A 13,252-nucleotide genomic window follows, 5' to 3' on the forward strand; every position below is an offset into this window, starting at 1 on the left:
TGAGGGTACAACTATCTTTCTATTGCTCAGGTTTATCCTCAATTCTGCTCTCTCCCTTACACCACAAAGCATATCGGTTTTCAGATTTTATAGCTTCTTTCTTGTGCTTCCTTATTAATTACTCAGGGAGCAAATATAAATTCCTCTATTTTAAAACTCACAGCCTGGTCTTTTTCCAAGTCTTTTAACATATTATTTCTTTCCTTGCACACTACAGTCTAACCATATTGGCCTACTTACTTCATTTATGCATGAAGCCCAGGCTCTCTTCCTCATTCCTCTTTTTCTTACATTAGCTGCCTCCATACTTGGAATGCTTTCCCTCCTAACATCCAATTCTTAGAATTCCTGGTTTTCAGGGCTAATGCTTTTAGGAGGTTTTCTTTCCTGATTACTAGTACTTTCACCTGAAAAACTCCCTTCCTTATATCTCTCATAGTTGTAACCGCTTTTATACATATTTGTTCTCTCCAATTATAGTCTGAGCTCTTCCTTTAAAAAAAAAATAAAGCCATATTTTGCTCTTAACATGATGCTTAGGACGTATAAAAAGCTTGTTTATTAAGTGATTGATGGTGCTTTCCAATGTTTAAAAAATATTATGAAATTTTACTTCAAAAGGGTTAGTATTGAATATTCTGTATCAGCTGTTATAATCCTTTTTACTTTTAAAAATAAACAATTTGGGGCAGTTAGGTGTTGCAGTGAACAGAGCACCAGCCCTGAAGTCAGGAGGACCTGAGTTCAAATATGACCTGAGACACTTAACTCTTCCTAGCTGTGTGACCCTGGTCGTCACTTAACTCCAGTTGCCTCAGCTCTATATATCTATATCTATATCTATATCTATCTATCTATCTATCTATCTATATATATATACACACACACACATATATACATATACACACACACACACACACACATATATATATATACATATAATTTTATTTAGGTTTTTTTGGGGGGTATTAAATTTAGAAAAGCTCAATCAAGCAATATTTGTATCAATAAACTAGGGAGATGACAATATGTATTATAGAAGGTCAACATTCCTTTCTAGCCTTCTTGGTAGGAGCTAGCTTTAGACCTTGTGTCTCTATAGAAATACTATGCTTGTTTGCTATTTCAGATGTAGACTATCAAAAGAAGACTTAGTCAAATCATACTTGTTTATCTGTAGGAAATCTGTAAGGAAGAAGCAAAATACACTATATTTTACCTTTTATGCAATTCTCCAGAATGTAATAACAACCTGCCCTGAGTTAATTAGGGTAGTTAATTAGTTGGGCTCTGACATTTAGCCATCATCTGAAAAGGACAAAGGGTGTGAGTATTTATAAAATATGGAAAGTATCTTTTCTCTTTTATTAGCTAGAAATCCTAGCTAGGATTCCCCCTAAATTATTATTAACTCCTTGAAAATAGTGGAACATCTCATTTTTTCTGTCTATACTCCTGGTACTTAATATAAAGGCTTTTCCCTCCTCATTTTTCCATGAATAGAGAAGAATTAAAAAGTGACATCACAACATTATTAATAGAGAAAACATTTTTCTTCCACATTCTACATTTCATAAAAACATGGAAAAACTCTTAAGATAAAATCATTACAGAAAAATTGCTTTAAGGAAAAGTAAAATATTACCATATAATAAGCAATAAAATAGTAATGTTCTGAATTTTGTGAAGTGCTTTACTAAAGGTAACTTGGTGGCAGTAGGCAGAATGCTGGATCTTGGGATAAGCAGACCCAAGTTCAAATGTGGTTTAAGGCACTTAGTAGTTGTATGAATCTGAGCAAACACGAAACCTTTTTCTGCTTCAGTTTTCTCAGTGGTGACATGGGGATAGCAATTGTCTCTACCTTCCAGAGTTGAGGAGCAAATGGAACATTTAACAAAGTTCTTGAGACAGTGCTTTACAGATAGTAGGAGTGGAATAAATTCTTGTTTTCTAACTTTTTTTCCTTTATGTAAGTTTCACAATAACATAATTAATAACCAATTAATAACAAAGTTATTAACCTATGTAACATTGCTAAATCAATCTTCTGTTTGTTTTTCCTTGGAATTTAACTGTCCTTGCAGTATCACTTTACCGTATAACTTAATTGGTAATAGGTTGTGCATACCTACAGAATTTCTTTTATTTGATCTCCTGTGTAAGTTAAAAGAAAATTTGTAAAACTCTTGTTATTTGGCCTTAGTTTCACTATTCTGTTGAAACTTTTCTTCAAGGTTGCCAAATTATGCCCTAGTTTAGACCTCATCATCACCATCATCATTGCTTACATTTATATGGTACATAGATTTGCAAAGTACTTTACAAATATCTCATTTTGTCATAACAATTCTGAGAAGTAAGTGGTACTATTATCCTCATTTTACAGATGAGGAAACTTGAGACAGACAAGCAAAGTGACTTGTCCAAGGTCACACTGTTGTTAAGTGCCTGAGGTAGGGTTTGAACTTAGAGGTTTCTGATTGCTGAATTCCATCTGTTCAGTCATCTAGTTTTCCTTCTCCTTAGACAGTTATCCATGTCTCACCTGAACTGTTGGGTTAGACTAACTGATAGCATTCTTTTTGGTCTCTCCACCCTCTAATCCCTTCCATGCAGCTGCCAAAGAACTCCTTAGTGACTCCTTATTGCTGCTATTCCACACTTAGCTTGGCATTTAACAGCATCTTCAGTCTAACTTTCACTGTCCTTTCCCTACTTCAATCATATTCCTCCCTTTAATTCACTTTGTGTTGCAACTAGGCTTGCCTTCAGCTCATCTTTGAATTTAATGTGCTATCTCTAGCTTTACCATTTCACAGGTTGTACCTCATACCTGAAGAGCGAATGCATTCTCACTTCTACCTATTAAAATCACTTTTGATGTACTCCGCCCTCACCCTCTACTTGTTAATGCTCTGTCCCTCTTGGAATGACTTTCTGTGTGCGCCACATTGTGTCATCAGTAGAACAAAAGCTTCCTGTGTCCCCAGCCTAGTGCTTTCTCAAATGGCAGGCACTTAGTAAATGTAATTCAGTGGAAATGCAGGACCAGCCTTTGTGGAAACATAAGTAGGGGTGGTGGTGGGGGGTGTCTGGGTATGCTCACACTGTGTCTATTTTGGGTGGCTAGTACCTAGGGAGTCCAGATCAATGACTTTGATCTCCAAGTAAGCCAGTTAATTTTGTTCTGATCTGCACCTCCTACCAGTGGGATAGAATGTGGTTGGATCACTGAGAATCCAGTGGTAGTGGTGGATGAGTTATTTTTCTTGTTTAGACCTTTACTTCCATCATTGCAACAAAGCTCCCAATGAGGAAACCTTTACCAGTATGGCTCCCCACTGTTTTTAGATTTGTGCAACAAAAACCAATGGAGATATGTTCTTTTCTGTATTCTCAGCAGATTTGGTGATGGTTGTTTGAACTTTAAGTTAGGAGGCCTGTTATTGTTCGAGGGAGACTATGGTGACTTCAGTCTTCTTAGTACATTAGTATTATATCTGCATTTAAGCCAATATCCCTGTATTTTTCCCAAAATTCCTGTATTTCACTTGTAATATTTGGATGCGCTTTTGATATTCTGAACTTTGCTACCTCAACTCAGCTGCTTCCTCATTCTAATACTTTCCTCAGTACTTGGGGCCATCTTACTCTAGAACAGCCCTTCTCTAATGGTGAGCTTCTTCGGTTTTTATATTCTGTATTTTGTGGTAGGCCTCCGTTTTGAGGACAGCCCAGACTGATTATGCTTTGGTCTTTCCCTTCTGAGTTTCTGATTCTTCAGCCTGCACAACCATACCCTCCTGCATGCATGGGTTTTGAAAATCTCCAGACTTGGAAGTATCTTCTCTCTTTTTGACTTCTCTCACTAGAGCAGAACTTTATTTCCAATTCTCAACCCCTTTTTGCCCAAGAAAGATTTAAGCAACCCCAGTTGCTTAAATAGATGAACAAATAATAAATAAATACTTGTCATTAAAATAGGTATATACATCAAACATTTGCTGATGATAAATTATAATTTTTCAACCTCCATATTTAGTTACTTGACCCCATATAGGTTCTTGAACCACAGTTTCAGAAGCTTTGTCTAGAATGTAAACTTGTGAAACTCCTTTTGCTTGTGTTTTTATCTCTAGGGCTTAGTCCAACCACTAGTGCATAATAAACACTTAAATGCTTCTTGTTTTGCTCCCTCTTGTTTTTGTAAGGTACATTAATGGTAAGATCCAAGCTAGTACTCTTCTAATATTATTTTTCTTTAGGAAGAAAGTTTAGTTACATCTGCCATTGGAACTGAAGTTTTGAGGCAGAAACTAAAATTTTCGCCAAAATGTTTATATAAAACAGATGAGAAAGCATTTATCCTTTCAACAAACTAGTTTTATTCCAAATAATGTTTTCTTTATTCCAAATGCAGGCTATTGTCATAACTTACTGTTTTTATATACTTAGACCTGCAAATAGGATTCTTTGACTTAAACTTGCATTGCAAAACAATATTCTGATCCATTTGCAAATCATAGGCCTATTTTATTTCTGTATTACTAGGCTTGGTTTATTTTTTTAGTATTTGGTCTGATTATTATAAAATGAGATTTTGAATTTCCTAAGTCATTAGTCTGTTCTGTCCCTTTGCAATTCACCTTATTCTGAATGAAGTTGGTGCCTTTTAACATGTAAGTAATTAGTCATATTTAATTGTTTTACCAAAAAAAAATAGTACCATAAAAAACCTAAAGAGTTCTCTACTCTTTAGGCTACTGTAATCCCTCCAATCAATTGAAATAAAAATTTAAGACTTAAAACTTGTTTGTGCCATATTAGGTATCTGTGAACCCAGTCTCTGGAGTTACTCGGAGTTCACTGCTTTATACCAGATTTTCCCCTGAGATTAGGCATGAGGATAGGCTGAAATATATAACTTGTTTTTGCCATGACTTAGCATGTTTCTATTCACCTACTGTTGTTCCAGTTTGCTAAAAACTTATGAGTCAAGTGATTTTTTTCCACCATAAGTGAAAAAAAGTGTCAATTTAAACAAACCTGTAATAGTTTTCCAATTTATAAAAAATCTTGTGTTTTTATAAAACCTTTTACTTTTCCTCTATCCAACAGTTATTATCTGTCATAGCTTATTCAGTTTTCACCCCAAAAATGAGAGGTAGTCAGCTTTCTTAATAAACAAATAACTGAATAAATAAATAAGTCAGCTTTTTTCTTCCCCTTCTTCTTTTTTTTCTAAGTGATTAAATCTGATCCCAAAAATACTTAATCTGAAAACTCTTAAGAAGTTCTGGATTTCAGCTGTTTATTGAAAAACACCATTATAAAATGCCTGGCAGAGAGGAAAATGTCACACCACAGAGGTTTTAAGAAAGGTTACAGTTTTAATTTAGCTTGCCTGCATAAAGTAGTTTTAAAAAATGATTGCCTTAAAACATTATCTTCAAAACATCCTGATTGCATGGAAATAAATGTTGGGAAAACTCCCTTGTGGCAAACTATATAGTTAAAGAGGTGACAGCATGCCAGGGGAAACATGTTCAGTCCTGAGAATGTTCCTTCTCTGAATTCCTGTTCTCTTCTTTTCCCTCTTCCCCCTCTCCAGAGGTTTCACTGCTGATGCTATTATCCAGAACAAAAAAAACCCCAAAATTCCATAGATACTGCTCATCTCTTGGTGAGAACAAATAAAAAGAAAAATGTTTGTTTTGGACATTTTTTTTTTTTTTGGGTCATTTTGTTTAATATAATGAAAGAAAATAACCTTAACCCACAAAGTATTTTTGGCAAGGGTTAACTTGTTCTTTATAACTCTTGTTATGGCTATCAGTTTTTTAACTATCTTGTTAGGATATCTAAAAATCTAAATGATTAGATAAGCATATGCTTATTTATGTTCCAGTCAGTTTTAATTTTGTGGGTTGTATTCTTCTGAAAACTTTTAATAATAAAGATTTCTCAAATTCTGTTCCCTTAGATCTTCTATCAAGGTGGGGGGGGGGGGAACTACTTTAGTGTCCTCCAAACCATTTTGAAGGTTTGAGTATCCCAGCTATGAATGGGCAAAGTGTGCATAGGAAAATAGTAGTGTTAAAGGGAATCTTATTTATCTTGTGCTTGCTCTGATGTGGCTGAAATGTGTATATTTGCATTATAGAAAAACTAGCATTTACTTTCTAAATTATTTCAAAGCGCATACTCAGTGAATGAATGATGGATGATTTTCCTTATACCTTTAATTTTATGGATCTTGATGAATGCTGGCTTCCCTGGATGCTCTCTCTTACATTGGGTACATTTTCACTCCTGTTTTCACTTCACCCTTTACCCCCCCTTTCTCTTCTTCCTCTTCATTGGTTGTCATTGGAATGTTAGATTATGCCTTAGTCCCCATTGCTGCTCCACACCATTGTTATTCAGTAACCTTTTTTCTTGGGAGTTACTTTTATTCATATCTCCCAGCTAACAAGATACCAGTGACTGTTGTCTGCCAACCACAGAGGGGACCCACTCCTTTCTTTGCACACTGAATTCAGTTCCTGACTAGCTGCTGTCAGTGCAACCTTCCTGGTGCCTCTTTCCAGCAATTTCTAGCCCCTTTAGGTCTGTGGGGGCATTGGAATGTTCCTCTCTAACTCTAGGCTCTTGCTATATACCAGCATTACTCAGTGACCTCTCCTTAAGAAATTCATTCCACTCATATTCAATTATTCTGGCAGCTGTTGAATGCTTCCTTTCTGGACACATTGCTTCCTGCCCCCATTCTAGGGGACTTCAACATAAAAATTAATTCTGTCAAATACCCTAATCTGCCATGTCCTTAATTTACTCATTTCCTGTGACCCCACCTCAGCTATAGGTCACCTCAGATTTTGCCATCATCCACAATTATTCCACTTCCATCTTCATAAACTCTGAAATTTTTCTTAATAGTCTTATTGCTGTTCCACTTCTATCTTTACTATGCTTACAACATCAAACTCTTTTCTTTGTGCTCATTGTGACCATTCATCCCTCAGCTCTTCCTTTCTTTCCCAGACCATCATTATCTTTATCTCTCTCTTTTCCTCATTTTATCCCCTTGATGAACTATTCAGCTCTACTGTATCCTTCTCTACTTCCTTCTCCAGTTATTGTTGTTATTTTTTGGTTTGCTCCCACTATCTGCTGCCTTCATTCCTTCTCAAGTGCTAGTGGATGGACCTAGAGAAAATCATGAGACCATGCTATGCACTACAAATTTGTTATATAATCTCTTCTGGGCCTTTATGGACCTTTTACACCTCCATAATTAAATTTACTGTCCCACTTACCATAGCAGTTCTTTTAGATCTTTTTATCTTTCCTCAAGCCTTCCATAACTGCTCTGCCCACTTAGCTGCATTTTTTTTCTCATTAGTATTTTATTTTTCAAAAAAATTATATAAATATGGTTTTCACCATCAATTTTTGTAAAATTTTGTGTTATAATTTTTCTCCCTACTTTCCTTATCTTCCGCTTCTCCCCAAGACAGCAAGCAATTTAATAGGGTTAAACATGTGCAATTCTTTTAAACATATTTCCACATTTGTCGTGTTGTGCAAGAAAAATCAGGCCAAAAGGGAAAAAGACATAAGAATGAAAAAGCAGAGAGGTAAAAAAGAGTTAAAATCTTGTTTTGATCCTCTCCATAGTTCTCTAAATGCAGATGGCTCTTTCCAATACAAGTCTATTAAAGTTGCCTTGAATTACTGCATTGCAGAGAACTGTCACTGTTGATCATCACGTAATTTTGTTGTTACTATGTACAGTGTTCTCCTGGTTCTGCTCTTTTCACTCATCAGCTGAAAGGCTTGTCTCATATTCCACTGGAAAAAAACCAAGTTTTTTCTCAAGACCATGTCCTTATTCTTCTTCTGATCCCATCTCCCAAAAGCCTTCTGTTATTATCTCCTCCTTCATACTCCCATCTCCCTTCATTGTACACATGATACCCCCTCTTTAGCAGATTGCCCCCCCCATACCCGCTTTCTCTTTACACATGACTTCTTTATTGCCTACAAGCAGCCTCATGTCTTAACCCATGCCCCAAACTCCTCAGTTGGCCCGTCTGTTCGATTAGTTACCACCTCTCTTTTGTGGCTGCATTTGAGAAGGCCATCAACATGAGCACCTCCCTAGGCCACCTTCCCACCTCGTCATTCAACCGAACGTCAGCAGTCTTGTTTTGATTGCCAAATCTTATGGCCCCTTCTTCATCCTTGTGCTCTCTGAACCCTTGATACTGCTGCTCCCCCTCAGGGATCCTCCATGCTCTCCTCTCCAGGTTACTCTTGTTCCTTCGTCATCTCCTTTGTTGGATCTTCCTCCATGTTGTGACTCCTCCCATGTCTGGGGGTGCTCCAGACAGTCCTCTGTGTTGAGCTGCCTTCCTTTCTCCCTCTTCCTTGTTTCACTTGGTGGTCATCACCAGTTGATTTTCAGAGGTGGTCTCGATGCTGATGATTTTAGATCTCTAATTATCCCCAACCTCTTGCCTGACTTTTGCACCATCTTTTCTCCCTTTTAGAGATTTGGAATTGGCTCTGCCCGCCATTTGCCGGGCTGCTTCTCTTCCCAGTGACCCAGGCCTATTACACTTATCCCCTTGCACTGTGTTACTTTCTGTACCCAGTCTGTTACTACATTCTTTGGATTTTTATTTTCATGATACCTCTCCTATACACCCTTCTCTCCTGACATTGCAGCCAGCTTGGTGCAGGCCCTCTTTACCTCTCACCTGGATTATTGTCGACCTGCTTTTTGATTTCCCTTCCTCAGATCTCCTCAAATCCTGTTTCATCTTCTACTTGGCTATCAGAATAACCCTTCTAATCATGTACATCCCTGCCCTCCCCCTCTCCTCTTTCATTAAATTCTAGTGCATGCTTGTCCCTTTCAGGATCAAGTATAAATATTAAGTATAAATTCCTCAGTTTGGCTTTCAAAGCTCTTCAGAACCTGGTCCCCTCCTTCCAGGCTTGTTACACCTTAACTCTCCCCCCCCCCCCCACCCCCCCTTCTACTTCCTGTTCTTCAGTACTCTGCTGGGTTGTGGCACCTGCAACCTGCATCTTGGCTGTTCCTCAGACATTCCATCTTCCAACATTGGGTATTTTCATGGAAGCGCTCTTCCATGTCGGGAGTTCTCTACTTCCTCATTCTTGGCTTCTGGCTTCCTTTAGGTCCCAGCTAAATTTCCATCTTTTGTTAGAAGCTTTCTCTATTCTCCCTTAACGCCAGTCCCTAACCTCTGTAAACTCTAATCTCATTGAGAGCAGGGATTAGCTTTTTCTTTATGTTTCTAGTGCTTTGCATTGTGTCTAGCACATAGTAAGTCCTTGAAAGTGCTTATTGATTCTTTAGAACATTTTTTTTCCTAGGTCTATTAACTGAGAATATTTTCAGTGAAAAGAAATGTTTTTAAAAAATCTCATCCAATACTTCAAGCAAAATCATAGCTTTTGTAAATGATTTACATTTTGTGTCACCTAATTGCTAGTTAGACATTACATTTTCCACATACTCACTTAAAAGTAATTTGAGTCCCAGAGACAATATGTAATATGATGATTACAGGTTTGCGCTTAGTGCTTCTGAGTTTGAATCCTGTCTCAGGTGCTTCCTTTCTAGGCAGGTCATCAACCTGTAAATCTGACTTAATAATATCTAAGCTATCTGTTTCACAGGATTGTTATGAGGATCACTTTGAAAAACATTTGTGTAGGTGCTCTGCAAAGTCCATTGCTAGTTCATAACCCTACATAGTGTTGAGTCTGTTGCCTGGCATAAATGATTTTGGAAAATAGTGTGCTTTATACTCTACCAAAATACATTATGGTTTAGGGATTTGCCAAAACCTACTTTCGCCGAGAGAAAATGAATATAATAATAGTATGCCATTTCCAAGGTGTTTATAGTAGCTCAGATTGCTTCCATTCCTGTTAAAATATTTAAAAAGGTACAAAGCCTAGCTTGTGCTTTTGAGTTCAGCATACCATCATCTGGTTTCTACAGCTAGGAAAAATTATGCTGAGTCAGTGGCCTTGTTATCAAAGGTTAGTTCATGATATTCAGCAAGAGACCCTTACTCTTAGTTCATTGCTCCACTTAGCATACCATATTTAGATAATGTTTGTAAATTAATCAAAACATTTTATCTTAACTTTATATTAGGTATTTGAGCCAATCCACATCTCTCAAATGTATTTTGAGAGATTTTCTGTTTATTGTGGCGTTGGATCATTCTTTTCTCTCCTTTTCCTTCTCTCCCTTTCCCCCAGTTGTTTAGAGGTCATTTCAGTTGTTTGGTATTTTTGGTAACAGAAGAATATTGACAGATTTGATTTTTAAAACCAAATTGACAAGTTAAAGTTATTTAGAGAGGGAAAAGTTTTCCAGGCTTAGATGCAAAACACTGATGAAATAGAACAATTTAAAAATGTAGGCAGTCCTTTTAGAAACATGTTTCCTGCAAATATGACTGAAAAGTCCAAGACTCCTATGGGAAATGATTTCCTAAAATGGTGACTTAAATTGCTAATATTTCATGTTCCTTGATTGATTCAGGCTGCTATCCAAAAATTTTGGCTTAGCAATCTCATTGGTAAGGAGCCTTTTTTTCCTTTTTCTTTTTGGTCTAGGATAAATTTTTTTAAAAATATTTTTATTTAAAATTTTGAGTTCCCAATTTTATCCTTCCCTCCAACTCTTTCCCCTTCCTTGAAACAACAGTAAGCAATCAGATAGATTATACATTAGCAGTTATGTAAAATATATTATTTTGAACAAGAAGTCTTTCAATTAAAAGAAAAATGAAAGAAAGTAATAAATAGCATGTTTCAGTCTATATTTAAACAATATCAGCTTTTTCTCTGATGCCAGATTGTATGATTCACCATTAGTCCTTTGGGATAGGATGGGCTTTTTTTTGGGGGGGGGGGGATAGCTTTTTATTTACAATTTATATGCATGGGTAATTTTACAGCATTGACAATTGCCAGACCTTTTGTTCCAATTTTTGCCCTCTTTCCCCCATCCTCTCCCCCCAGTGGCAGGTTGACCAATACATGTTAAATATCTTAAAATATAAATTAAATACAATATAAGCATACATGTCCTAACAGTTATTTTGCTGTACAAAAGGAATCGGACTTTTGAAATAGTATACTATTAGCCTGTTAAGGAAATTTTTTAAAATGCAGGCGGACAAAAATATAGGGATTGGGAATTCTGTGTAGTGGTTCATAGTCATCTCCCAGAGTTCTTTCCCTGGGTGTAGCTGGTTCAGTTCATTACTGCTCTGTTGGAACTGATTTGGTTCATCTCATTGCTGGAGATGGCCATGTCCATCAGAATTGAAGGACAGGCATTCTTAACCTGGAGTCTACAAACAGATTTTTCAGGGGTCTTGAAACTTGAATAAGCAAAATAATATATTTTCACTAATCTGCAACTGAAATCTTAGCATTTCCTTCAGTCATGAATGTAGGCAACAAGTCATTTTTCTTTCTTTTTTTAATAGCAGCTTTTTATTTTCAAAATATATGCAAAGATAATTTCCAACATTCATCCTTGCTGCAAAACCTTGTGTTCCATATTTTTCTCCCTCCTTTCTCCCTACCCCCTACTTCCCTCCTATAGACAACAAGTAGTTCAATATATGTTAAACATATAGAAAGAATATGGCTTGAGGTAACATATTTGAGAAGCTATCAATAAATCAGGGTAGCTTGACTATATTCTGCTTGGAGGGTATAATGAAAAGTTGAAAAGGAGCAGGTTATCTAAATTTGCCTCTTACTACCCTCTTTTTCTTATCTTTAAGGAGGAAAAAAATGCTGCAAAGAGGTTTAAATCTAGTAAAAGGTTATAGAATCTTAATTCAATGAATATCTCTTGTCCTTGTTAGGTAGAAACATTTTCTTTTTTAGATAATCTTCACTGATTGTTAGAATGAAAATTCCATATGTGGTAGGAAATAACCTGAAAATTGTAGGACACTTTTAAACAATGTACTGACCAATAAGTATTTATTTTACTATTGACTAAGTCAGCTTTGATTTTTTTTTTTTTTAACTTTGGGGATTAAAAGTTATTTGGTTAATATAATGTCATGTATATAGAGTGAGAAGCAAGTAGCATAATGGAGAAGAGTGCTCCAATCAGAAAGACCTGGGTTCAATCATCTCTCTGATATTTAATGTCTCTATGATGGATCTTAACCTCTAAGTTCAACAACACTATAATATTAAGAACTATTTCAAATTTTCATTGGAGAAAAGGGTTTTCTCAGTTTTTTAATATACATGACCTCACTGTCACTTTTCTTCCTTTCTCCCCCCAAAACAACCACCACCAAAAAAACCCAGTAACAACAGAAAGGAAACAAAATATAAAAATTAAAGGCTACATTAGGGATGTCCAAATGGGTAGGTTGGGGTTAAATGTTGTTGAAAGTAGGTGATGATTTTAAACTTTTGAACATGGGAAATCCAGTCAAAGTAAGAGAGAACACTATTATAATGTAACATCAAATTGGGTATTAGATCTTGATTTGCCTAAAATCATTTAGAAACAGAAAATGTTTAGTTTGAAGATGATAATCTTTATTAGGAAAGGAATGATGTGAAAATTATTTGGAAATCCTTGAAGAGCTATCCTGTGGAAGAAGGAATAGATTTATTCTGCTTGTGATTCCTTCTCCTGCCATGAACACTTGATGGAAGTTTCAGAGAAGCACATTTTGACTTTTTAGGGTCTTACAACTTGGCTCCAGAATACCCTTTTCAGACTTTCCCTTCGTACTCTGTGTTCCTGTCAAACTTGTTTACTTGATATTCCCTGAATACCAATACATTTTGACTTCCATGCTTGCAATGCACTCCTCTTTCTGATTCTTAGACCCTCCCACCCTTCTCCCCTGCTGCTTCCTTCGTGATTGAACTAACTTACTGTATTCTATGGAGTGTCTTTCTTAATCCCATTAGTTGTTAGTGATTTCTCCCTTCTCAACTTATTATGTATTTCCTTCTCTGTATGGGTAATTTGTCTCCCTGAATAAAATGTAGGTCTTTAAAGGCAGGAAGTATTGTTTTGTCTTTTAGTCCTAAGTGCCTAACACTGTGTGCTGCATATAGTACACATTTAATAAGAGGTAGTTGGATAGAGTGGAAGCAAGAATTTAACAATTTAAAAAAAAAAAATCAGTTATCCCTAAGTATG

General features: G+C 36.2%; 1 protein-coding gene across 1 annotated transcript in view; it reads left to right on the forward strand.

Annotated features, from left to right (window-relative positions):
• Positions 1 to 13,252, forward strand: part of UBE2H (ubiquitin conjugating enzyme E2 H) — a 136,039-nt gene that overhangs the window by 91,329 nt on the left and 31,458 nt on the right. The gene's annotated exons all lie outside the window — the stretch shown is intronic.

This window comes from Antechinus flavipes, chromosome 5, assembly GCF_016432865.1.
Source record: "Antechinus flavipes isolate AdamAnt ecotype Samford, QLD, Australia chromosome 5, AdamAnt_v2, whole genome shotgun sequence".
NCBI classification, from domain to species: domain Eukaryota; kingdom Metazoa; phylum Chordata; class Mammalia; order Dasyuromorphia; family Dasyuridae; genus Antechinus; species Antechinus flavipes.